The sequence below is a fragment of the Sinocyclocheilus rhinocerous genome, unplaced genomic scaffold (assembly GCF_001515625.1).
Source record: "Sinocyclocheilus rhinocerous isolate Xijiao unplaced genomic scaffold, SAMN03320098_v1.1 scaffold461, whole genome shotgun sequence".
Taxonomy (NCBI): Eukaryota; Metazoa; Chordata; class Actinopteri; order Cypriniformes; family Cyprinidae; genus Sinocyclocheilus; species Sinocyclocheilus rhinocerous.
Genome location: NW_015624123.1, coordinates 1,200,733 through 1,226,188, shown reverse-complemented (window position 1 = coordinate 1,226,188; position 25,456 = coordinate 1,200,733). Strand labels below are relative to the sequence as shown.

Genomic DNA, 25,456 nt, shown 5'->3' with positions numbered 1-25,456 from the left:
TATGGCTTTAATTGCTTTAGAAACGATGATCTTACCAGCTCCTTTTTGAGAAAGATAATGTAGCTCTTCAGCGATTAAGCAATTTTATTGATAAAATTGCGGGGCAGCACTAAAAAGTTGTTGTTAAACGCGCAGCGTGAGTGACTAAACGTGTGCGTGAGGTACAGTGAAGATAGCGCATTAGTTTATAACTCTTCTAATTTTTATTTTTATTTTTTAAACTTAGAGAGTGTGCTGATTTGTGCAATGATAACCTACCAGCAATGTTAAGATGATTTTAATATATTAGAATGAGTACATTACAATATAAATTTATTAGAACGAGTACATTATTATTTATGGGCTTAAAAACAAGATGGAAACAATCAGAATATTGTACCTGGTGGGGATTTTTTTTATATATTAGAATGAGTACATTACAATATAAATTTATTAGAACGAGTACATTATTATTTATGGGCTTAAAAACAAGATGCAAAAAATCTGAATATTGTACCTGGTGGGGAGTGCCCAATGTAAACATGAAACATATGCCATTACCTATATTGTACTGTGGTACAGTTATGGAGGCCCTTCATAATGCAGAGGTCAAGTGCCTGTTCTGCCAGTAGTTAGCAATGTCCCTATGGTATGCAGTGTTTAATAAACAGCTGTTTTACTAAATTCTGCTGAGGTGAAATTCAGTGCAGTCCTGTATCGTGATATGTATCGTATCGTGGCATCTGTACCGTGATACATATTGTATTGTGACTTTGCTGGTGATACACAGCCCTAATAGGTACTGTATCATTAATTTCTTAAATTATCGTTTAATTTCTTCAGTATATGGTGCTATCACACTATTTTACTTCCATCTATAAATCCCATCAAACCTTGGATTGACAGAATATCTTCTAAATTGTAGTGATGGCTGTACTTAATGCAGGTGAAGTCTCTAACAGGATGAGTGAATTATTTATTTGTCTTTCTTTTGACCGTGCAAACTTTTCTCGGAGCGTTTGAGGTGGATAAAAATGTGTGTTGGTCGATGTGAACCGCTTTGATGCAAATGTTCATCGCCGCTTTTTTGTGTTGGTCTTAGTGTGCAGTCGATGTGAAGGGCCTTGAGTTGTTTTCAGAGCATTTTAAATCTGTTTTATAGATTGCTTGAAGATGGGAGGCAGTTCAAAAATTGAATTGAACTGCTCTTTCTGAACTTCAGTCATGGCCTGTACAGTTTCTATGGGAGATGTATGTGATGTGAACTATACATTATGGCAGGATTTAGATTCATGCATTTATCAGATGCTTTTATCCAAAGTGACTTCCAGTAGAGTAGCACAAGCAATTCATCACAGACATTAGCTGTATTGATTCACTTTATAACTTGAATTGATTCATTATAAATACGCCATGTAACTTTGCACTGGGAAGGATGTACACAACCTCATCAAAGCTGATGTCTGAATTAATGGACCTCTATGAAGAAATCAGGAGACTGGAAAGGAGTCTATATAGACTATTCAATAAGTCTGTTGTTCCGAATAGTAATATGGATGTTTTTTCTTTTCCATTAGAGTCTAATAATCTATAGTACACAGCTTTGTGTACTAGTATTTGACTTTCCACTGTGTGGGTGGTGTGTGTGCATTTGTATGCACCCATGTTTGCTTTTCTGGGAATAACCAAAATTGTTGCTTTAAAGGGAAAGTTTGTGCTAAAATAAAAACAATTCTGTCATTATTTACTCACCCTCTTGTAGACATTTTTGTAGAACCGTCAGCCATACAACATCATTTTATAGTGACCACATCTGTCAAGTTTCTCCTCAGCAATTGAACACCTCTGATTTGCTGTTCATAATTCTTCAAACCGTCAGTGTGCATCATCAACAGCTCAACAGATGTTAACATGCTCATCTCAGAGTGACTCAAGATGATTACCAAGATCAGGGGAATAACAACAGCAATTTTCTTACATTTTTTACTTGAACAACCTGTTTTTAAAAGTGTTTTTGTGTGTGGTGTTATTTGGCTGCCTACAAAGCTATTATCCACTTATCGCATAACGCCACTGGTCAGTGATTCGGTTATGCTGCTTGGGCAATGTTAAGTGAGAAAAACAAAATGAAAGAGCACAAACAAACACACAAACCTGACTATTGTAGGAGTAACATTAATATTTTTCAGTGCTTTTGAAAGAATTCTCATATACTCACCAAAGGTGCATTTATTTGATCAGAAATAGAGTAAAAACAGTACAATTGTGAAACATTATTACAATTTAAAATAACAGTAAATAATTCCTGTGATGCAAAGCTGAATTCAGCATCATTTCTCCAGTCTTCAGTGTCACATGAACCTTCAGAAATCATTCAGGTATGCTGATTTGCTGCTCAAGAAACATTTCTTATTATCATCAGTGTTGGAAACAGGTGTTTCAGCAGGTGTTGAAAACTGTTGCTTGATGAAAATAATCTCAAAAGAACAGCATTTATCTGAAATAATTTTTTTAAAATAAAAAAGTCTTAGAGCACAAACAAACACACAAACCTGACTATTGTAGGAGTAACATTAATATTTTTCAGTGCTTTTGAAAGAATTCTCATATACTCACCAAAGGTGCATTTATTTGATCAGAAATAGAGTAAAAACAGTACAATTGTGAAACATTATTACAATTTAAAATAACAGTAAATAATTCCTGTGATGCAAAGCTGAATTCAGCATCATTTCTCCAGTCTTCAGTGTCACATGAACCTTCAGAAATCATTCAGGTATGCTGATTTGCTGCTCAAGAAACATTTCTTATTATCATCAGTGTTGGAAACAGGTGTTTCAGTAGGTGTTGAAAACTGTTGCTTGATGAAAATAATCTCAAAAGAACAGCATTTATCTGAAATAATTTTTTTTAAATAAAAAAGTCTTTATTGTATTATTTGATCAATTTAATGCATCCTTGCAGAGTTTTAATTACTTAAAAATCTTACAGTTCCCAAGCTATAGTGGTCAATACAGTAGTGTATGTGTACAGTATGTGTATAAATATTAATATTTAAAAAATGTTGGACTTGAGCTATTTCTACCAGAATGAACCCTTAAATTGAGTTTTGTTGGTTTAAAATGTATTATTTTGATTTATTTATAACATACTGATTCAACCTGACTAAATTAGGTCACACCAACAAAGTAATTTTTTAATGGTGAGATCATGTAAAATAGCTTCTTAAGGTACATGTTAGCACATTTTACAGTGCATATTTATATGAATATACTACTGTATAATAATGTTTGTGGTAGACCTGTGTGTATCAAATCTGTGAGTGCGTGCTGAACAGAATGCATTTCATCTTTACAAACCACAAGCTGTGGCTGCGAGGGGGAAAAAAAATCCCAAGCTATGCCATCTAGTGACAACAGAACAGGATATTGCATTCACACATGACATGATAAATGGTACATGGCAGATGCTGTGTGCAACTGCTTTGTGTGTCTGCAAACACACTCTTTATTTGTTCGGGAATATATGCAAACATGTTAATTATATGTTTGTGCATTGTTGTAGGTATGTTTGTGAAATGAACCCACAAATGACAACAGAGAAGAAGAAAGTGAAGGGTTTTACGGATTAAAAGTGGTCACTACTGTGTGTGTTGTGGGGGATCTTGTGTGGATGGTTATTTTGACAGGGTGGGAACAGCTGTAATGACTCTGTCTGGAGGTGGCACAATAACAAATGCTTGACACATCAATAATGCAGCTATTTCACACTCTGCTCTCTTCTCCTTGTAATTTCTGCTGTCATTGTCTCAGGCGATCTGAATGAAAAAGGCATTGCGAATGGATAATGATCAGTCAGTGAATCTCATCCGCACACCTCTCCATTATCAAATCATCTTTCATTTCGGCCTCTGACCTAGAAGGACTCGGGCATGTGAATCTGAATTGAAGGTGTGAATCAGAGTAGCTTTGAACTGAAGCGGAGTGACTCAGACACAGACTCCACCTGTGGGCCGATAGAAACCGTGCTCAGAAAAAGAACAGATTAAAAAGACAAGCTCAAGACTCTTCATGTTTTCATGCTTTCATCATGCTTTCATCAAGCTTTCATGTGTGTGAGGTTAGTTTGTGCCTGCTTCACACTCTAGGGATGGGAGGATTGATCTTGAAGTACGATATTTTCAGTAATGATGTTGTATTGAGAGGATCAATCCTCATCTAAAAATATAGATCCAAAGTGCTTTGACCTACCAAATTCATTATTTATTGAGACTGAAAAGTAATGCTCATTTTAAGCTTTAAAGTGAAAAATGAGGGTTGTTTAGGGTTGTTAATAATTCTCCTTTTGCCTTTGCTTAATGGGCAGAAAAGCGGAAATACATTAGTAGGGACGCATAATGGTATCCAGTGTTGGGGAGTAACTAGTTACATGTAACGGCGTTACGTAATTTAATTACAAAATAAATGTAACTGTAATCAGTTACAGTTACTAAGAAAAAATTTGTAATTAAATTAAACCATGGAATTTGTAGTAAAAATAAATACAAATGGTAATCCATTTGCCAAAAAAAACCAAAAAAAACAAACATGGTTACTGTACTTCTACTAAAATAAAAGCATGGTTAATTTTTGTAAGGGAAAAACATAATCTTAATTCAAGTGATGAAGGATTTTGAAAGTCTGACAGTGTTGAGCACTACTGTAAGGTTAACCCTGCATGGTGTAGATGTTTGCAAATGATTAATAGTTGCAAATAAACATTCATTAGAAATTTAGAAAAGTAATCAAAAAGTAATCAAAAGTAATCAGTTACATTACTTTTATAAAGTAATTGAAAAAGTTACACTACTATTACATTTTAAATAGGGTAACTTGTAATCTGTAACCTATTACACTTCCAAAGTAACCTTCCCAACACTGATGGTATCATATCAGTTATCATCTGTTAGTGAAGGTTTTTTAGTTGTTGTTTATTATATTTAATTGTACGTGCTCATTTCCTATTTTTACTTAACGCTCACTTAAATGTAATCTTTAAACACTAATAATTTAAAAATGCTGATAAATTTAATCTCAAAATGAATGTTTTTTATACAGTACATTGTTTTAATACCTACATTCACTTGTCAGGTTTAGTTTCTCTTTTATATATATATATTTTTTATTTTTTATTTTTTTATTTATTTAGACAAAATAATATAAAATCTTAATATCAGCCATTTATCAGTTATTAAACATAATGTCAATTATTATTGGCTTATTGGTATCAGCCATTTTTTTTGTAATACTCATCTTGGGTATTTTCATATTGAATAAAGATAATGTAAAGATACTGTAAGTGAACATAAATTTGCCATTTATAATGGGTTTGTGTACTTCAACTAAATTTTTTATTTCTTTTTGAAAATTGTGGTTTATAAATGTACTGTTAAATGTCCATTTGTAATTTTCAAGATCTAGGCTATTTTATACTGTATATACCATGGTCTCTCTGAATACTCAGTACAGATTGGCTGGTAGGTATGCATTAAAACTGATTAATGCACACGTTCCAAGTCAGTTTAATCACTGTTCTGTATTAATGTTCTGCTTTAATTGATGCACACACACACACACACACACACACCATACACACAGAGAGAGAGAGAGATCGGTGATCGTGCTGGGCACACACAGAAACTTGTTGTCAGTGCTGCCCCACGATTTTTAAAAATAAAATAGCCTAGATACTGGATCTCTACATTATATTCTTCAGCAGTGAGGTGGTAAAATTTATGTTTTTGAAGTAACTAAACACAGCTTCATTGTTTGTAGAGAGAGACACGCAGACGGAGGTAACTTACACACACAACTATTATCTTTCTCTCTCTCGATCAATAATTAATTCAAATAAATGCTGTAATTCATTCAAATAAATGTGATCTTACCGCATTATTTCATCTCTGTGTCTGATTTAAAGTGGGCAGAATGCTAGAGCTAACAAGCCGTAACTGACAAAAATAACCGTCATTTACCCTTCCAGTCAAATATTGCACTGCAAACATCATTAATAGCTTTAACTTGGAAATGCTGGAAAAAAAGACCATGGCATAAGCGGGATAATGCACTGCTAGTTTAAGATTATTGCTAGATTATTAAATAATTTTAATGCACTCCACGGAGGCAACCACTCTCCGCTTTGTGTTGGGTGATCCTTGGCCTTCACATCGTGCATTAAAATAGTTTATTGCACAGCTAGCCATGCATTATCCCTTACACACACACACACACACACACATATAGTGAAAGTGAAGAGACGTGTGGCCAAGTATGGTGTCCCATTCTTGGAATTTGTGCCCTGCATTTAACCCATCCAAGTGCACACACACAGTAGTGAATGCACACACCCGGAGCAGTGGGCAGCCATATTGATATGGCGCCCGGGGAGCAGTTGGGGGTTCAATGCCTTGCTCAAGGGTCTCACCTCAATCATGGTATTGAAGGTGGAAGAGAGCGCTGGTTATTCACTCCCCCCACCGACAATTCCTGCTGAACCTGAGCCTCGAATTTTGTATATATATATACAGTATATAGAATAAAAACTTGTTCTCTGTACTTTCTTTCACATCTTTTCTCAGTGAGGAGAACCTTCTTGCATGTGCTTTCTTCAAAGACACTCACTTTTTTATTAACACACCACATGATGAGATGATACTTGATTAGTATGAATTAAAAAATATATATATATATATTGTCAGCAGTGCCACTGGGTATCTGTTAGATGAGGCTGTTTGAACAGAGAAACTCTTATGTAGCTGTATTGGTGTACTTCTTCTAGAAAGTCCCTTCTCATTAATGAAAGCTTTCTATGTCTCCTCAAGTGCTGACAGAAAATGTCTCAGGTTATGTATGTAACCATGGTTCCTCGAGGGAACGAGACACTGCGTCGGAGAAAGCTTTGGGAACGCCTTCTCTGACCACGCTCTAAATCACATGCGAAATCAGTCCAATAGCTGGGCGAGACGTCACGGGCGGGTGACGTAATGACCAGGAAGCTATAAAAGCACGTGCGGCGGAGCCGGCGTCAGCTTCAGGAATGAAGCAAGCGCTGGCAGGGATGCCGGAAGTATGGCACCGAGACGCAGCGTCTCGTTCCCTCGAGGAACCATGGTTACATACGTAACCTGAGACATTCCTCTTCTGGAACTCGAGCTGCGTCGGAGAACACTTTGGGAACGAGAATGCCCATGCCGCCAGACTTTCAAATCTCTGCCTAGTGTGGAAGCCTGCACAGCTAGGGCGAGAGAACAGAAGAGCCAGGAGTGGCTCGCATATCTAGATCGTAGAATCTGCTTAAGGTAATGGGCGTGGACCAACCCACAGTGTTGCAGATGTCCTGCATAGACACACCTGCTAAAAACTCTGCCTAGTGTGGAAGCCTGCACAGCTAGCGCGAGAGAACAGAAGAGCCAGGGGTGGCTCGCATGTCTAGAATGTAGGACCTGACGAAGGTAATGGGCGTGGACCAACCCGCAATGTGTTGCAGATGTCCTGCATAGAACACCTGCTAAAAAAGCCTTAGAGGCCGCCACACTTCGAGTGGAGTGAGCCTTGACCCCTAGCGGCGAGTGGAGATCAGAGGACTCATAAGAGATAGATATGGCATCCACTATCCACCGACTGAGGGTCTGTTTCGTAGCTGGAAGACCTCTCTTAGGGGGACCGTAGCAAACAAGCAGTTGGTCCGCCCTCCTCCACAGGGCAGCTCTGTGCTCGCACTGGACACATACAATTAAGCTTCTGCTGGTCTGGCTCCCTGAAGGGAGGAGGACTGAAGGCCTGGAGTACGATAGACTGTGGTGCAGATGAGGGAACTTTAGGAACATACCCCACTCAAGGGTACAGAAACGCTTTGGCCAGACTGGGCGTAAAATCAAGATAGGAAGGGGCCACTGATAGGGCCTGCAAATCCCCAACTCTCTTAAGAGAAGATATCGCCAGAAGAAAGGTAGTCTTTATATTTAGGTTAGCGATCAGAGATCTCCTCAATAGGCTAGAAACGAAGGCTTACAGAGAGCTTCTAACACGAGATCGTACGAGAGGCCTCAGCCTCAGCGCACCGCTCCCCGGGCCTCGGCCCCTGCCTCGACAGGATGTCTGCTTCCATATTGAGATGCCCAGGAATGTGAACTGCTTCTGCCTCCGGTCCCGACGCGGGGGAGCGCGGGTGGCAACGCTCTGTTTCTGAGCCTCCCTATATGAGGAGCTGGTACGCGGAGGGACTGCTCCCGCCCAGCAGCCCCCAGAGCTAAGACGCGGGGAGGGTTTACGAGCCTCCTGGTACCTATCCGGCGTCGCCGAACAGGCCAGAAGGCGCAAGCGGGGCGTCGAGGAGGAAGACCCTGTCTTTCTCTTTCATGTCAAACAGGGTCAACCACAAATGCCTCTCTGCTGCCACTATAGCTGCCATGGACCGCCCAATGGCGCGGGCGGTCTCCTTGGTGGCGCGGAGAGAGAGATCAGCGGTTCTCCTTAACTCTGCGATATTATCAGAGCTAAGCACACCTCAGTGTGAAGGTCAGGGAAAAATAGCAGGCTCCGGCATGAAGGTGGTGGCCTCGCGCGCAGGAAGCGTTCATCTAACTTGCTTCGCTGCGGCTCGGCCTGCTTCTCAGCGGGCCAATCAATCTTTAACTTGGCCACGGTGCGAGTAAGCACCTCCACTAGCTCCTCATACTGGGGCGATTGAGGGGGCGAAACCTCTTCGGCGCCCTCCACGTCAACCTCCTCGGAGGAAGACAGGTGGAGCGTCGAGCCCTCACCCCGGGAGGAAGTAGCTGCAGAACGGGCTTCCGAACCCAGAGATCGGGCGCTGGATCTGGTGGGTGATGAAGGAGATAGGGCCTCGCCTGTCTCCATTCCCTCCACCAGATCCAACTGCGAACCCCACGAATGCAGCCGCCACTCCACCTCGACGGAAGCGGGACCAGCACCACGAGGAACGCTGGCGAAGGCTCCCTCCTCAAAGAGCCCTCCGGGAGCGAAGTGTGTGCAGTGGGAGACGCTCGCAATGCGGGCAGCCGCCCCCCTCGAGAGCCGACTCTGCGTGCTCCGCTCCCAAGCAAACCACGCACAGACTGTGTGTATCCCCACCCGTGATGTAGCGTGGGCAGGGAGGAACACACAGTCTATAACGTGGCTTGCTCTCGCCCTTTGAATGCTTTGTCTTAGCATGAGCTTTAGACATAGTGGAGCTTATAGTTGCACTTTTTTGACAGACAACAATAAATAAGACCCACAAACTTAGAGTTTTGACCGACACACACAGAGCGCTTTGCTGAATGACAGAAAGCTGACGCCGGCTCCGCCACACATGCTTTTATAGCTTCCTGGTCATTACGTCAGCTGTTTTTGACGTCTCGCCCAGCTATTTGACTGATTTCACATGTGATTCAGAGTGTGGTCACAGAAGGTGTTCCCAAAGCGTTCTCCGACGCAGCTCGAGTTCCTGAAAAGGAACTAACAGTGCTTTCAGACTCAACTTTTAAAGAGGTTATAGTCAGGGCCGCATTAAGACCGCACTGGGCCCCGGGGCTTCAGCCCCGCCTAGCCCAATGGTTAAAACGGCCCTGGTTATAGTAGTCGTAAAAAGTTTGTTCAGTATAATGTAAGAGGAAATCTTTTTATTTGTATATAGCCTCTTGCTGTCTGTTGAGAGAGGATTGGACTCAGTTTGACATGACAAAATATTTTAAGCACATTGAATATTAACCACATAGCCAGAATAGAGATAGTATGAGCAGGAGACATACATCAAATCAAGCATCACTTTGATCATGCATGATGTAAGTCTATGGTTGCATTTTATTTTTTGCATTTAGCATTGTTCTTTCTGGAGGGCCCACACCTGATCAAACACACCTGATCCAGCTAATCAAGCTCTTCAGGATTACTCGAAACTTCCAAGCAGGTGTGATTTGGAGCTGGTTGCAGCTAAACTCTGCAGAGCTGTGGCCCTCCAGGAATTGAGTTTGAGACCACTGTTTTAAGTACAATATCTATACATAAGAAGTTATATCTGCCTTTACATTTTAGAAAGAAGCATCCTTCGTTTGGAGGACGAAATATTGTTGACAGCTATTCAAAAGTGGCTGTGTAAATATTTCATCATTACACAGCCACTTTTGAATAGAACCACGTTCATATTCGCGCGATTTTTTGCGCAGCTCGTCAGTGAACAACGGCTCTGTGTAGTTAATGCTGCTCAATGTGAAAGCACGCACGTGATGGAGATTTACCGCTGATTACAGAACCGGCTTTCTGACAAGATGCGCGTTAAATATCGCATGCGATTTATCGTGCAGCCCTACTGTCAACAGAGAAACATGCTTTTTGCAGGTGTCTGCCAGCAGGTACGAACGAGCCAAACTTTGATCAGTTTACTCACATACACGTGCCTGTTATTTTCAAGTAACGCCAAGAATTTGATTAGCCATTGTGTTTGATTAAAACTAGACATACAGTAAATCAAACACTCAGAAACACAGGTGGTGCTTCAAATATTGTAGTACCAAACTTTAATGTGAAACGTTGAAAAAAACAAAAAACAAAAAAACCTTCATCAGTAAAGTTTAGCTTAATGCTTTGCCAGTAACTTGACTGATCCATCATCACTTACGCCCGAGCAGATGGAACGTCTCCTAAATGTACATTTTCAAATTCTCACTAATACCTTGTTCTCTCTATTTCTTTCTACCTCTTTCTGCCTTTCCCTTCTTCCCTTCCTCCCTGGCACACATGCACAGCCTGGTTGGCAGGCCTTTCCTCCCATGAGAGCTTTCACTTTCTTATGCGGTAGAAAGCAGTTTAGCAGTCTCCTGCCTTCAGAGGAATGGTTAAATCCCTGCTGCCTGTCTTTTGAGGGTCTCGTGGGATTCTGCTCTAACAAAGCGAGACTGAGAGACCCTTACTAGACGCTGTTCCTCCAACATAGACATGGCTCCAAGCATTTATATTGTGAATCAGCTGTTTGAATCTGTCAGTCATTTAATGCGACACAAACATGTCTGTCGGACTTCACTCATAATATCTAGGTGTGCTGATGGGAGAGTAGAGAGCTATCCATTAGCATTCACATTCATCTCAGTGGCAGGTGCTCTGGTGCTGACAGGAAAGTCAGGAAAGACACAATATAAAATCAACAATTTTGAGGCAATCATTGAGACGCATGAAAAATCATGAGAATGATTGACTGATGGCTCCTAAACTGGCACTAGTAGTGACTATCCTGAGCTCTGACGTCAATGGCAGCAGATGGACATTTCACTTTTTTTCCCCAGATTTCACAAGTTTTTGTCTCTTATGTTCACCAAGGCTGCACTTATTTAATCAGAAAAACAGTAATATTGTGAAATATTATTACAATTTTAAATTTGATATTTTTTCCTTTTGGTGTTAAAGCTGAATTTCCAGCAGTATTTATTTAAAAAAAAAAATTTTTGTAACAATTTACTCTCATTTTTAAAAACTTGAAGCTTCCTTTCTAAATAAAAGTATTAGTTTCTTAAATAAATAAATAAATAAATGCATAAAAATCTTACTCACCCCAAAACATTTGAATGGTAGTGTTTACTGTAATATGCTTAATAAAATTGAATTTTAAGGTACAGTAATGAAATAGAATATAACTTTAATTAAAACTGTAATGTAAATTCAATAATACATGTAATATTAATTAATATTAATTCTAGTGCAATTGATTAATATTAAATATAGTATAAAATTATTCCACATTAAATAATAAGTTAAAATAATAATAAAAAAAAGTTATTCCAGCTTAAATTCATCTGTAAGGCATGTAAGCTGAAGTTGAGTGGAAATAGCAGGAAGTTTGAATGCAGTTCAAATTCCAAACTGAAAATGATCCGAATTCTGAGTTTTGCCCTTTATAAACTGACTTTTTAAACTCAACCGCAGAACAAAGAGCTCTTCACAGAATAGCAGGAGTGCAATGTAGTACTTTTTTATACATCACAGCAAATATGAGCTGTAGAACAAGAGGCCGACCTCCTGAGACGGATCATGTTTATTATACATGACAATATCAAACCAGCAGGGCTTTGATCATTCGCTACCGTGTGTGATCATTTCTAGCAGTTGATCAGAGGGAACGTCAGCACAAATGAGTGTGAATGTGCTAAGCTAGCGCCCGCACAGGGACCTCATGAGTGTCAATGACCACATTAGCGTTTGGAGGTGAGCTGACGGATGGAGAGGAGGATGAGGGTGCAAATCAAAGCTGAATGAGGGATTTAGAAGGTGTGTCTGTCTCTCACCTCTCCATTGATTTTAGTGAGTGAGTGTGTGTTCAATCAATGTTTCTGTTATCGCTCAAAGAAAATTAAGTAGGGATGTGTCTATTTCTAGATGTCTTTAATTTTTAACAATCATTCAATGCAGAATTTTGCTGTCGTTCTGTCATCCTAAACACTTTTACCCACTATTGCTTTGACCTTGCTGGTTCTGTGTCACTTTTCATCCTGCAGTGATTAACAGCTGAGGTTCAAGCCCTGATTATTATGGTCAATGTTAATCTTTGTATCTGATGCAGTGAGCTTGGAAAAAGATATACATGAAATGTTTAAATCATATCTATCTATCTATCTATCTATCTATCTATCTATCTATCTATCTGTCTTATATAGGTACTCTTCTGAAAACATAAAATAAAATAATACATCTAAATCAAATTTTCTTTGATAATTAGAAAGGTCAAAATTAGATTTATTAGAAACAGAAATCTGTTGTAACATTATAAATGTCTTTACTACACTTTTGATAAATTTAATGCATCCTTGCTGAATTGAACTTTGAAAAAACAAAACAAAAAACAAAACAAATATATATATATATATATATATATATATATACTGACCACAAACATTTCAATGATAGTTTAAATGCAGTATATATAATGCATAAATTAAACATGATAATAAAAACATTAGAAAATTTTATGTAGGTATATATCGCTTAATATTAACCTTACTGTTTTTTTATATTTTGATAGATATTAATGAATATTATATATTTTATTATATATTTCATTTATATCTAATTTTCCCTTGTCTTACCTTGATTTAAGGGTTGTACTTCTTTAAATAATCACCCTTCTATGTTCTACTATCATGTCGTTCCAAATCTGTAAGACCTTCGTTCATCTTCGGAACACAAATTAAGATATTTTTAAAGAAATCCAAGAGCTTTCTGACCCTCCATAGACAGCAACACAACTGAAATTGTTGAATGAAGTCGTTATTTTTGTTTTCTTTGTGCACAAGTATTCTCGTTTAGCTTCATAAAATTAAGGTTGAACCACTGATGTCACATGGACTATTTTTAATGATGTTCTTACTACCTTTCTGGGTCTTGAACGTGTCAGTTGCATTGCTGTCTATGCAGGGTCAGAAAGCTCTCGGATTTCATCAAAAATATCTTAATTTGTGTTCTGAAGATGAATGAAGGTATTATGGATTTGGAACGACATGAGGGTGCGTAATTAATGACAGAATTTACATTTTTAGGTGAACTATCCCTTTAAATATGTATGTATATCAATACTGAATATCACACATTAAATATATTATCAAAAGGTTGAAACATATGGACAGTCTTAGAAAATCATTTAACAAGAGTACATTTTAACTTGAGTACTTGAATACATTTTGAAGTATCAGTGAGTACAGTATTGGGTAACACTTTATTTTGATGGTCCCTTTTGAACATTTTGTTGACAATAAGCAATGTTGCACCTACATGTCTACTAACTCTCATCAGAGTATTAGTAGACGGTTTGCTTAATATCTGCTAACTCTTTATTGTTATGGTCTCCCAACAAACATTCTACTGACTATAAGTAACGTTGCAAGTACATGTCAACTTATTCTAACCCTAACCCTACCAGTCTACTAATACTCTACTAATACTCTAATGAGAGTTAGTAGACATGTAGGTGCAATGTTACTTATAGTCAACAGAATGTGTTAAAGGGACCATCAAAATAAAGTGAAACCCAGTATTGTAATGTAAAATTTTCTCTGTTTTTTTTTTCCATGCTGGTAATGTCCTCCTCCTTGACATCCTTTTCAAAACCTTTCTGGACCTGGACAATGCTGATGTGGGACTCCTCCGCTCCTCTCCTTGGGCCACACAGGTAAGTTATCTACCCATTTGCCTTGGCAGCACTGCTATTGTAAATGAAGCCCTTGATCTGTCCTCTCGTGTGAACTCCCTGCGGAGGGCAGCGGGTAAGACAAAACACTAGCTTCAGACAAGGAATTTTGTACAACAGAGATAAAAAGTACTGCATAGGAGATCAGGGTCAGTCTTTTTCATTTTTAGCATTACGTCTTTGTCAGCTCGCGTGAATGCCTTTTCTTTCTCTACCCTTGGCTAATAATGGCATGTGTCCTGGGAGACTCTGTATGGTTTTGATTTGTAGCACTGCATTCAATCACTGCAGTCTTTTATCAGGCTAATAGGACATTCTTCCATCTTTATGCGACTTTGTGTTGTGTGGCTCACATTGTCCTCAAGGAGTTTGGAGCTGCGGTGTGTTATTCACTAGCGCCATCGAACTGAACTGATAAGCTGAAGAATAATGATTGTGTTCATACAGGTTTCCACTCATCTGTCATAGAGTTGTTCTGTTGGGCCTCTTAAGGAAACATAACAATGTTTTGAAAAAGACAGTGTTTACATGCTTCAGGAAAATCAACCTACGAATGACTGACTTATATTTGTCCCTAAAAATGGCTTATTTATAGCTGTCTCTACACATTATGCTGGGTGCGGAGAAAGTATTTTAACATCGAAACAATTACACACATCAGCTCTAAAATGAAGACACACATCACAAGAGAGAGTGAACTGAGAATGAACTATTATTCATTTAAAGAGAAACATAAGAGATGACACACCCACACATATTTATTCATGTAAATGAAACCATGCCACTTATTCTGTTAAAATTCTGTTAAAAATTAATACTTACTCGGCAATGACACATTAAAGGAATAGTTCACCCAAAAATGAGTGTTTGCTGAAAATTTACACACCTTCAGGCCATCCAAGATGTAGGTGAGTTTTTCTTCCTCTGAACAGTTTTAGAGAAATTTAGCAATGTACATCATTTGCTTACCAATAGATCCTCTGCAGTGAATGGGTGCCGTCAGAATGAGAGTCCAAACAGCTGATATGAACATCACAATGATCCACAAGTAATATGAAGTATAAGGTAAGACTAGCCAATATGGATAAAAATGTATATATCCATGTTTCTATTCAAGAAACCTTAAAAAATCATGGTTTCCACAAAAATATTAAGCAACACAACTGTTTTCAACATTATTATTAATAATAATAATAATAAATGTTTCTTCAGCAGCAAATCAGAATATTAGAATGATTTCTGAAGTATCATGTAACACTGAAGACTGAAGAAATTATGCTGAAAATTCAGCTTTGATATTACTGGAATAAACTGCATTTTATAATATATTCAAATTTATATACGGTTTCATTTGTATTAATATTGCTGTATTATATAATACATAATAAGCAGTATTACTGGGGATCAGTCTTATCAACCACAAACATTTGAACGGCAATGCAGTTATATTTTATAAACCCAACCCCAGTAGATTGCTGGTCTTAGCTGGTTACTTGTTTTTATTATATAGATTTATATATATATATAATTTTTTTTAAACATAAAACATTAAAGAAAAATAAAAAACATTAGTCAATTTATAAAATATTTATTTTTCCAAACAAGAACATTCACAGATTTCCCCAGATGAAGGTTTTGTCAGATTTAGGTCAATTAAACAAGAAAAATCACATACACCCTCAGACTACATAGTCACATACATAAACATGAATGGCAGATCCTTGATATTACAGCTAAATTACAGTTTCATGTGGCATATCCTTAGATATAACACAAACCGCTTGAACAGAGACATGGATTATGAATAGAGATAAACAGTGAGACAGTATGATACACAGTAAGAGGCAGATGAAGATGAAGATGCTAACTCACAGTGACAGTCAGAGAGAAACAGTAAGAGAAGGAGGACCACTAAGAGGAAGGGCTAGACAGGGACACAGATGGGAAAAGACAGAAAGGTTCCCTCAAGCTCAGTCATTTGTTTTCATGTTGGATGGTAGGAGGTGGTTCAGGCCAGTGGCTGTCAACTAGTTTTGCTTCAGGACACCGATTTTTATACTGGACATCAAGTATCAGATTTGTTTATCGCACAAAAGTAAATAAAATATCTGTTTTTGTGTTCTCAGCAGTCAATAATTCACTGCGCAAAACACATTGTGGCACAAGCCATGTTTATCCCTGCAGCAAGTGAAGCGTATTTAGGACACATCATGCAGCCTGTCTGTGCTGGCGTCTGCCTAATTTGACTTGTGACACATGAATTTGCGCCAAATTACTGTAGAGCTTGATTGGCCGCACAATCTTTAACATCTGTAGAAGGTATGGGAGTTTTCTTCTTTCTTTCACTGTGAAAAAAAAAAAATATATATACATATATATATTTCATTTTATTATTTACATTTAACATTGGGATTGTATTTGCTGTCAGGACAGACATCTAATCTAGTTTTAGATTGTGACATGCAGATTGAGAAGCATTGGTTTAGAGAGACCTAGAGAAAGGAGAATAAGAGAATTTTTTATTATTTTTTTTATTTTTTATTTCTGGAACAAAATCATCTTCATTCTTATTCCGGTTCTTCTATTGCCCTCTGGTGGCTGATTGTGGAAGTTAATTTAGCCTTCTTGTGCAAGATGCCTTAATATTATGTGGTGAAATACATTTATTTTTTAAATGTATTATAAATAAATGAATAATTTACTGTACTTAATGTATTTAGTTTAAATTTAACTTAATATATTTGGTTTGATAATTAATAATAATTGGTTTAATAATTCAATTAGATACAATTTTGTATCAATTTGGATTACACAGTTTTAACACTAATAAACTTAATGTGATGCATACACTCTTAAAAATAAAGGTGCTTCAAAAGGTTCTTCACAGTGATGCCATAGAAGAACCATTTTTTGTTCCACAAAGAACCATTCAGTCAAAGGTTCTTTAAAGAACCATCTCTTTCTTACCTTTTTATCATCTGAAGAACCTTTCGCCACAAAGAACCTTTTCTGAAACAGAAAGGTTCTTCAGATGTTAAAGGTTCTTTATGGAACCATTTAGACAAAAAAGGTTCTTCTATGGCATCGTGAAGCACCTTTATTTTTATGAGTGAACTGTATTTGCCATATATGAATGAATTAATGAATGAATGAATTAATAAATAAATAAGTGTACTTAGTTTAATGTATTTGGTTTAATAATTAATAATAATTGGTTTAATGATAATTTAATTGCATATAACATTTGTATCGATTTGGATTACACAGTTTTAACATTAATAATTAAGTACGATTTCTGTAATAGAACTAATAACCCGAATGTGTTTTATATATGCAATAACCAGGTATTTATGATCAGTAAATCCAACTAGTGTCAATCTCATATATTTTTAACTCATTATTTTTAAATCATTAATGTAAATCTATCTATCTATCTATCTATCTATCATCATCTTTCATCATCTTTTACCTGTTTCATTTACATCTCACTACAAATAGGCATCACGCTAAGTTTAAGAGTTTATGTTAAAACTCTGTAATCCTTTCTAAGTTGTAAATTTAAAAACTATTTTAAATTATTTTGGTATGTTTTACAAAAAAAACTTCAGTCTTTCAACTTCAACGTTTCACCAGCAACTATATAAATAATGTTAAGAGTTTAACATTAAATCTGTTTGTCATCTCAAATAAATTAATGATTTTTCAAAGATGGAAAGTTTCAGACATTTCAGTCATTAGTTTGTATGCTAAAGTGCTTTATTTTTGTAAGCTGCACTGATGTAATGAAAGATGTGACCTCTTCAGTCCTGCTGCAGTCCTGGTCTGTGGGTTTGTAGTGATTACAACTTTTTAAAATTGGTTTGGTACCATTTTCACAAGCAAGTGGTACATTTTCAAAACTCTTAGTACTAATCTCGCAAAAAATCATCAAAAGTGCACTTTTTTCAAACATTTCAGCATATTTTCAATTGTTTTAGTACAATACACACAATCACAAAATATCCTTTTCACTACACAAAATAAGTGTTTCATCTATATAAATGTTTCATTTTGACAGTAACTGCCTTTCATAAAGCTTTTACAATCAAACTTTTCACTTGCATGACTTCTCATTCAGTTTAATACATTTTTTCTATTATTTAATCTAAGTCATCTTAATGGTTAATCAGTGAATCATTTGGTGCATCTATAGATATAGATTCAATAGATATATAGTTTCTATAGAACGCGATTGCAATTTAGGGATAAACGAATGCAATGAATTATTTTTACACAAAATGTGATTTATCTAAGATGATAACCACTATTTTGTAAGTGTGTGTGTGGTTCAGCGAAACCCTATTTTATGGGGACAAAATGTCCCCACAAAGATGGCAATATCTGAAATCATTGTCCTTTTTTTGGATCCAATGAGAATTTTTATTTTTATTTTTGTAAGGCTATTTAGGAGTAGGGTTAGTGTAGGGGGAGACAGTATAAAACCCATTACTCCTATGGAATGTCACCATAATGATAGGAAAGTTTCATTCACAGTAACTGCCTTTCATAAAGCTTTTACAATCAAACTTTTCATTTGCATGACTTCTCATTCAGTGTAATACATTTTTTCTATTATTTAATCTAACTCATCTTAATGGTTAATCAGTGAATCATTTGGTGCATCTATAGATATAGATTCAATAAATATTTAGTTTCTATAGAATGTGATTGCAATTTAGGGATAACCAAATGCACTGAATTATTTTGACACTAGTGATTTATCTAAGATGATAACCACTATTTTGTAAGGGTGTGTGTGTGGTTCAGCTAAACCCTATTTTATGGGGACAAAATGTCCCCACAAAGATGGCAATATCTGAAATCATTGTCCTTTTTTTGGATCCAATGAGAATGTTTATTTTTATTTTTGTAAGGCTATTTAGGAGTAGGGTTAGTGTAGGGGGAGACAGTATAAAACCCATTACTCCTATGGAATGTTTGTAAAACCGTGTGTTTTGCTATTTGTGAACATACAGCAGGACACAAGGGAGAGGAACTGATCAGAGATGTATCAGAAGGGAGACAGATGGCATCAAATACAGCATTTTACATTACATTTTGCCATGTGATACTGTATATTGAAACATTACTGTGGTAAAGACTGCACATTATTATAACTCACCCTTCATCTGAAAAATTCAGCTAGAATATAGATTCAGTTATATGACACAATGAGGACATTTACTGCATTGACAGTAAACTTTGTTCTAGCACAAAACCTTATGGCCATGTCATACCTTCATCACACCTTTTGATAACACACTGGATAAATACTTTTACAAAATATTATTGATTTTATGTGAGATATGCAAGTTAGGTAATGTAAGTGTATTTTCTAACATGCCAATTATTGCCTGTATTACTGTAATTTTTTCAGCAACAAAGGTGATTTGAAACATGAATCTTGCATTGTTTGCTCTTGAATGAACTGATTGTTAAAAGTACTAAATTGAAAGAAGATCTTACTGTTGTGTTTAGGTGATTAATTCAAATGTTCTCAATACATATCACAATGACCTTGTGTTTTGAAACAATGATTATGTGTAATAAAAATATGCGCAACTACAATGAAATCATGAGATCAGGTTTTAAAAGAATGACCAGCCGTGTTACAAGTGTAATCAGTTTAAAGTTTTGTACTAAGAGTTTTGAAAATGTACACCTTGTGAAAATAGTAACAAACCAATAAAAAAACACTGTAAAGAGTGTGATAATGCAGAAGGATGTCTTGCTGTGTGCTCTGCCATGACACTCCACTAGATGGTAGAGCAGAACAAAGACCAGGGAAACAACCGCCACACCGGTTCCTGAGAGCCTATTTGAAATGGAGAGTACAAATCCCAAATATCAGTCCAGCCTAATAAACATAGTCTTAATTAAGATATAGAAATGCAGAAAAGTTTGTTAGTGTTAGATTTAAAATTGAAGGTCAAAAAATTTCATTAGCTTGATATATGTGTGTGTGTGTGTGATATTTTGCTGTTTTATGCTCACTGGATAATAGTGCTGTGAGCTGAACATATTTTACCTTAATTTGTTTCTGATGTCTCATGTAAATTCATAACGGTTCCATTAACGAGCGATAGAAAGACAAATAATGAAATGCAAAACATTTGAGATTCCCTTGCATCACCTTTATGTCTCTGCTAAAATGATTAAGTGGTTGCAATGGCAATTTGAATAACTTTATGTGAACAAATTACATTCATTTGGCATGACAAAACTGAGAGCAGTCTCAGGTATGACTTTTTCTTTTGGGGGCTTTGCTGGAGGGAATAAAGATCTGGTCTTATTACACTGTCATTGTGCCCTTATGCCAGACACTTAAGCCCAGGTCCTTTCATGGGGTGTTTTTCGTGTAAGAAATACAGTAATTGTAGCTTTGAATAAAATTGTCAGCTACAGAATATTACTACTTACTCTGCACTCTTGATAAACAGACACGGAAATGTCAATTTTATCACAGCAGCATTGTACAGTATTTCAAGAGAGACAGAAATACATGTTACGCTGTTGTGAAAAAGAGAATGGGTAAAATAAATTGTTTACAAGAAGGAAAAAAGCTTTGAAGAAAGAGAAAAGAGGGCGTTGAAGGAAAAAGACAAATCAATACTGGTGTTTATGCCTGTTAAGCATGCTTATTTTTATATTTTATTTGTCCTTCCCCGAGGCGAGAGTGAGAGAGAAGAAGAGGGGCACTGAACGTCTTAGATGTTTGTTTATCTGACTGTGATGATGAAGAGATTCATAAAGAGTCACTGGTGACAGGATGATGATAGAGATGGGCAAAGAGATTGTCGATAGTCAAGTGGAGGACAGACTCAAACCTTAACATCTATGAAACACACTCAATTAACTTGAGAAGATAATGTAGTGTCTGTCTGTACAATATGACTGGGAATGTTATTTAAGAGAGGTTAGTTAGTTTTTTTTAATATGCAAGTTAGGTAATGTAAGTGTATTTTCTAACATGCCAATTATTGCCTGTATTACTGTAATTTTTTCAGCAACAAAGGTGATTTGAAACATGAATCTTGCATTGTTTGCTCTTGAATGAACTGATTGTTAAAAGTACTAAATTGAAAGAAGATCTTACTGTTGTGTTTAGGTGATTAATTCAAATGTTCTCAATACATATCACAATGACCTTGTGTTTTGAAACAATGATTATGTGTAATGAAAATATGCGCAACTACAATGAAATCATGAGATCAGGTTTTAAAAGAATGACCAGCCGTGTTACAAGTGTAATCAGTTTAAAGTTTTGTACTAAGAGTTTTGAAAATGTACACCTTGTGAAAATAGTAACAAACCAATAAAAAAACACTGTAAAGAGTGTGATAATGCAGAAGGATGTCTGCTGTGTGCTCTGCCATGACACTCCACTAGATGGTAGAGCAGAACAAAGACCAGGGAAACAACCGCCACACCGGTTCCTGAGAGCCTATTTGAAATGGAGAGTACAAATCCCAAATATCAGTCCAGCCTAATAAACATAGTCTTAATTAAGATATAGAAATGCAGAAAAGTTTGTTAGTGTTAGATTTAAAATTGAAGGTCAAAAAATTTCATTAGCTTGATATATGTGTGTGTGTGTGTGATATTTTGCTGTTTTATGCTCACTGGATAATAGTGCTGTGAGCTGAACATATTTTACCTTAATTTGTTTCTGATGTCTCATGTAAATTCATAACGGTTCCATTAACGAGCGATAGAAAGACAAATAATGAAATGCAAAACATTTGAGATTCCCTTGCATCACCTTTATGTCTCTGCTAAAATGATTAAGTGGTTGCAATGGCAATTTGAATAACTTTATGTGAACAAATTACATTCATTTGGCATGACAAAACTGAGAGCAGTCTCAGGTATGACTTTTTCTTTTGGGGGCTTTGCTGGAGGGAATAAAGATCTGGTTTTATTACACTGTCATTGTGCCCTTATGCCAGACACTTAAGCCCAGGTCCTTTCATGGGGTGTTTTTCGTGTAAGAAATACAGTAATTGTAGCTTTGAATAAAATTGTCAGCTACAGAATATTACTACTTACTCTGCACTCTTGATAAACAGACACGGAAATGTCAATTTTATCACAGCAGCATTGTACAGTATTTCAAGAGAGACAGAAATACATGTTACGCTGTTGTGAAAAAGAGAATGGGTAAAATAAATTGTTTACAAGAAGGAAAAAAGCTTTGAAGAAAGAGAAAAGAGGGCGTTGAAGGAAAAAGACAAATCAATACTGGTGTTTATGCCTGTTAAGCATGCTTATTTTTATATTTTATTTGTCCTTCCCCGAGGCGAGAGTGAGAGAGAAGAAGAGGGGCACTGAACGTCTTAGATGTTTGTTTATCTGACTGTGATGATGAAGAGATTCATAAAGAGTCACTGGTGACAGGATGATGATAGAGATGGGCAAAGAGATTGTCGATAGTCAAGTGGAGGACAGACTCAAACCTTAACATCTATGAAACACACTCAATTAACTTGAGAAGATAATGTAGTGTCTGTCTGTACAATATGACTGGGAATGTTATTTAAGAGAGGTTAGTTAGTTTTTTTTAAATTATGAAGTTCATGATTTCATGATTTAAATGTCTTTTTGAATATGTATTTTATGAATTTGTCGTTGCACTATTTACACTACAACAACAATTATTATTATTAAAATTACATTCATTTGGCATGACAAAACTGAGAGCAGTCTCAGGTATGACTTTTTCTTTTGGGGGCTTTGCTGGAGGGAATAAAGATCTGGTCTTATTACACTGTCATTGTGCCCTTATGCCAGACACTTAAGCCCAGGTCCTTTCATGGGGTGTTTTTCGTGTAAGAAATACAGTAATTGTAGCTTTGAATAAAATTGTCAGCTACAGAATATTACTACTTACTCTGCACTCTTGATAAACAGACACGGAAATGTCAATTTTATCACAGCAGCATTGTACAGTATTTCAAGAGAGACAGAAATACATGTTACGCTGTTGTGAAAAAGAGAATGGGTAAAATAAATTGTTTACAAGAAGGAAAAAAGCTTTGAAGAAAGAGAAAAGAGGGCGTTGAAGGAAAAAGACAAATCAATACTGGTGTTTATGCCTGTTAAGCATGCTTATTTTTATATTTTATTTGTCCTTCCCCGAGGCGAGAGTGAGAGAGAAGAAGAGGGGCACTGAACGTCTTAGATGTTTGTTTATCTGACTGTGATGATGAAGAGATTCATAAAGAGTCACTGGTGACAGGATGATGATAGAGATGGGCAAAGAGATTGTCGATAGTCAAGTGGAGGACAGACTCAAACCTTAACATCTATGAAACACACTCAATTAACTTGAGAAGATAATGTAGTGTCTGTCTGTACAATATGACTGGGAATGTTATTTAAGAGAGGTTAGTTAGTTTTTTTAAAATTATGAAGTTCATGATTTCATGATTTAAATGTCTTTTTGAATATGTATTTTATGAATTTGTCGTTGCACTATTTACACTACAACAACAATTATTATTATTATTATTATTATTATTGGACATTTATGTACTTTATCAATTGTTTTTACAATTTATTTTTTTAGCATGTATTTTATAAAATTGCTTTTCCACTATTTATTATAACAATATTTAAACAACAACAATACTAATTGTTGTTATTATTATTATTATTATTATTATCTAACATTTATGTACTTCAGATAATTGCCTTTGCACAATTTAGAAAAGCAGTTGGCTTCTCAAGACTCTGTTAAAGCATTGTACCATGCTTAGAAACACAGTGCTTACTGTGGTAAAATCACTGTAATGCACAGTATCTCAGGCCAGGGCTTATTGCACATTTTGTATGCTTATAATCAAAAAGCCTAAAACCATTTTTTTTCTGTTGAGTCAAATATAGCTCAAAGTAGTAAGATCTCAATACAATTTATGCAAATGTGCTATACATAATGTATGCCTATAAGCACTTTATTGTATTGCGCTCCCTAATTTAGTTTTATTGTATTGCTGTAAACTAATTAATGCCATTCATTTCAGCATAAACACCTTATACATATGTATTTGCTTTTCAGTGAAATATAATAACACATCTCATCCGACTCTATCTTCCCACTCTTTCCTTCATAGTGGATTTTCCTGTCACAAGAGATTTACTTCACTGATGTGTTAGATTTGCATTCCCACCTTCACTTGTGTGTTTCTATGTTCACATGTTTTTGTGTGCCGCATGTGTCCTTACTGAAGGACGGATAGAGAGCGATCTGCAGCTGTGTGCATTAAACTAACCCCTGTTTGCATCAAACCTCATTAACCTCTGTCTCACAGCGGGACCCACCCTCCATACCAACACCCCTGCCTCATCCGTCTCGCCTCTCACCAGCCACCTGCAGCTGTGTGATACCGCTTACATTCAGAGCATATAGTGCCACTGACACCAAACAAACCGTGTTGTTCTGTGTCTGCGAGGTTAAAGACCGAGAGGCACAGAAGCATCTAGAACTGTAGCTGGTGCGCATACCAAAATTCTATTCAGTCGAAGGCAAGGCAAGGCAAGTTGATTTATATAGCACTTGTCATACACGATGGTAATTCAAAGTGCTTTACATAAAAGAAAGTAAAATAGTCACAATAATAAAACAAAAAAAAAGTAAAACTTTGAAAATGATTTAAATTAATTTAAAACAGTAAAAATTTGAAAATTATTATACATAAAATACAGTGCAATCAGTTCGGACGTCGCACAGTGCCCATTCAATAAATGCACAGCTAAACAGATTAAACCCAGACTCAGTTTTGAGTCTGGATTTAAATGTGGCTAATGTTTTAGAACATCTGATCTCTTCTGGAAGCTGGTTCCAACTGCGGGCGTCATAATAGCTAAAAGCCTGAACCCTTGGTATTTCTAACAGACTCTATCCTAATGATCTGAGTGGTCTGTTACTGTTAGGTTTATATTCAGTGAGCATATCTGCAATGTATTTAGGTCCTAGGCCACTGAGTGATTTATAAACGAGTAAAAGTACTTTAAAATCAATCCTAAATATAACTGGAAGCCAGTGTAAAGACCTGAGGACTGGTGTGATATGCTCAGATTTTCTGATTCTTGTCAGAATTCTAGCAGCAGCGTTCTGGATGAGCAGCAGCTGTCTAATATTCTTCTTGGGAAGGCCGGAGAGGAGACCATTACAATAGTCCACCCTGCTTGTGCTAAAGGCATGAACAAGTTTCTCCAAATCTTGACTGGA

General features: G+C 36.5%; 1 long non-coding RNA gene across 1 annotated transcript in view; it reads left to right on the top strand.

The window, feature by feature from the left end:
- The first annotated feature begins 10,327 nt into the window (after positions 1-10,327).
- Positions 10,328-25,456, top strand: part of LOC107738164 (uncharacterized) — an 83,913-nt gene continuing 68,784 nt past the window's right edge. The window contains exons 1-2 of the long non-coding RNA XR_001639861.1: positions 10,328-10,369; positions 14,170-14,263. This is a non-coding gene — a long non-coding RNA (uncharacterized LOC107738164). The remainder of the gene's footprint in view (positions 10,370-14,169; positions 14,264-25,456) is intronic.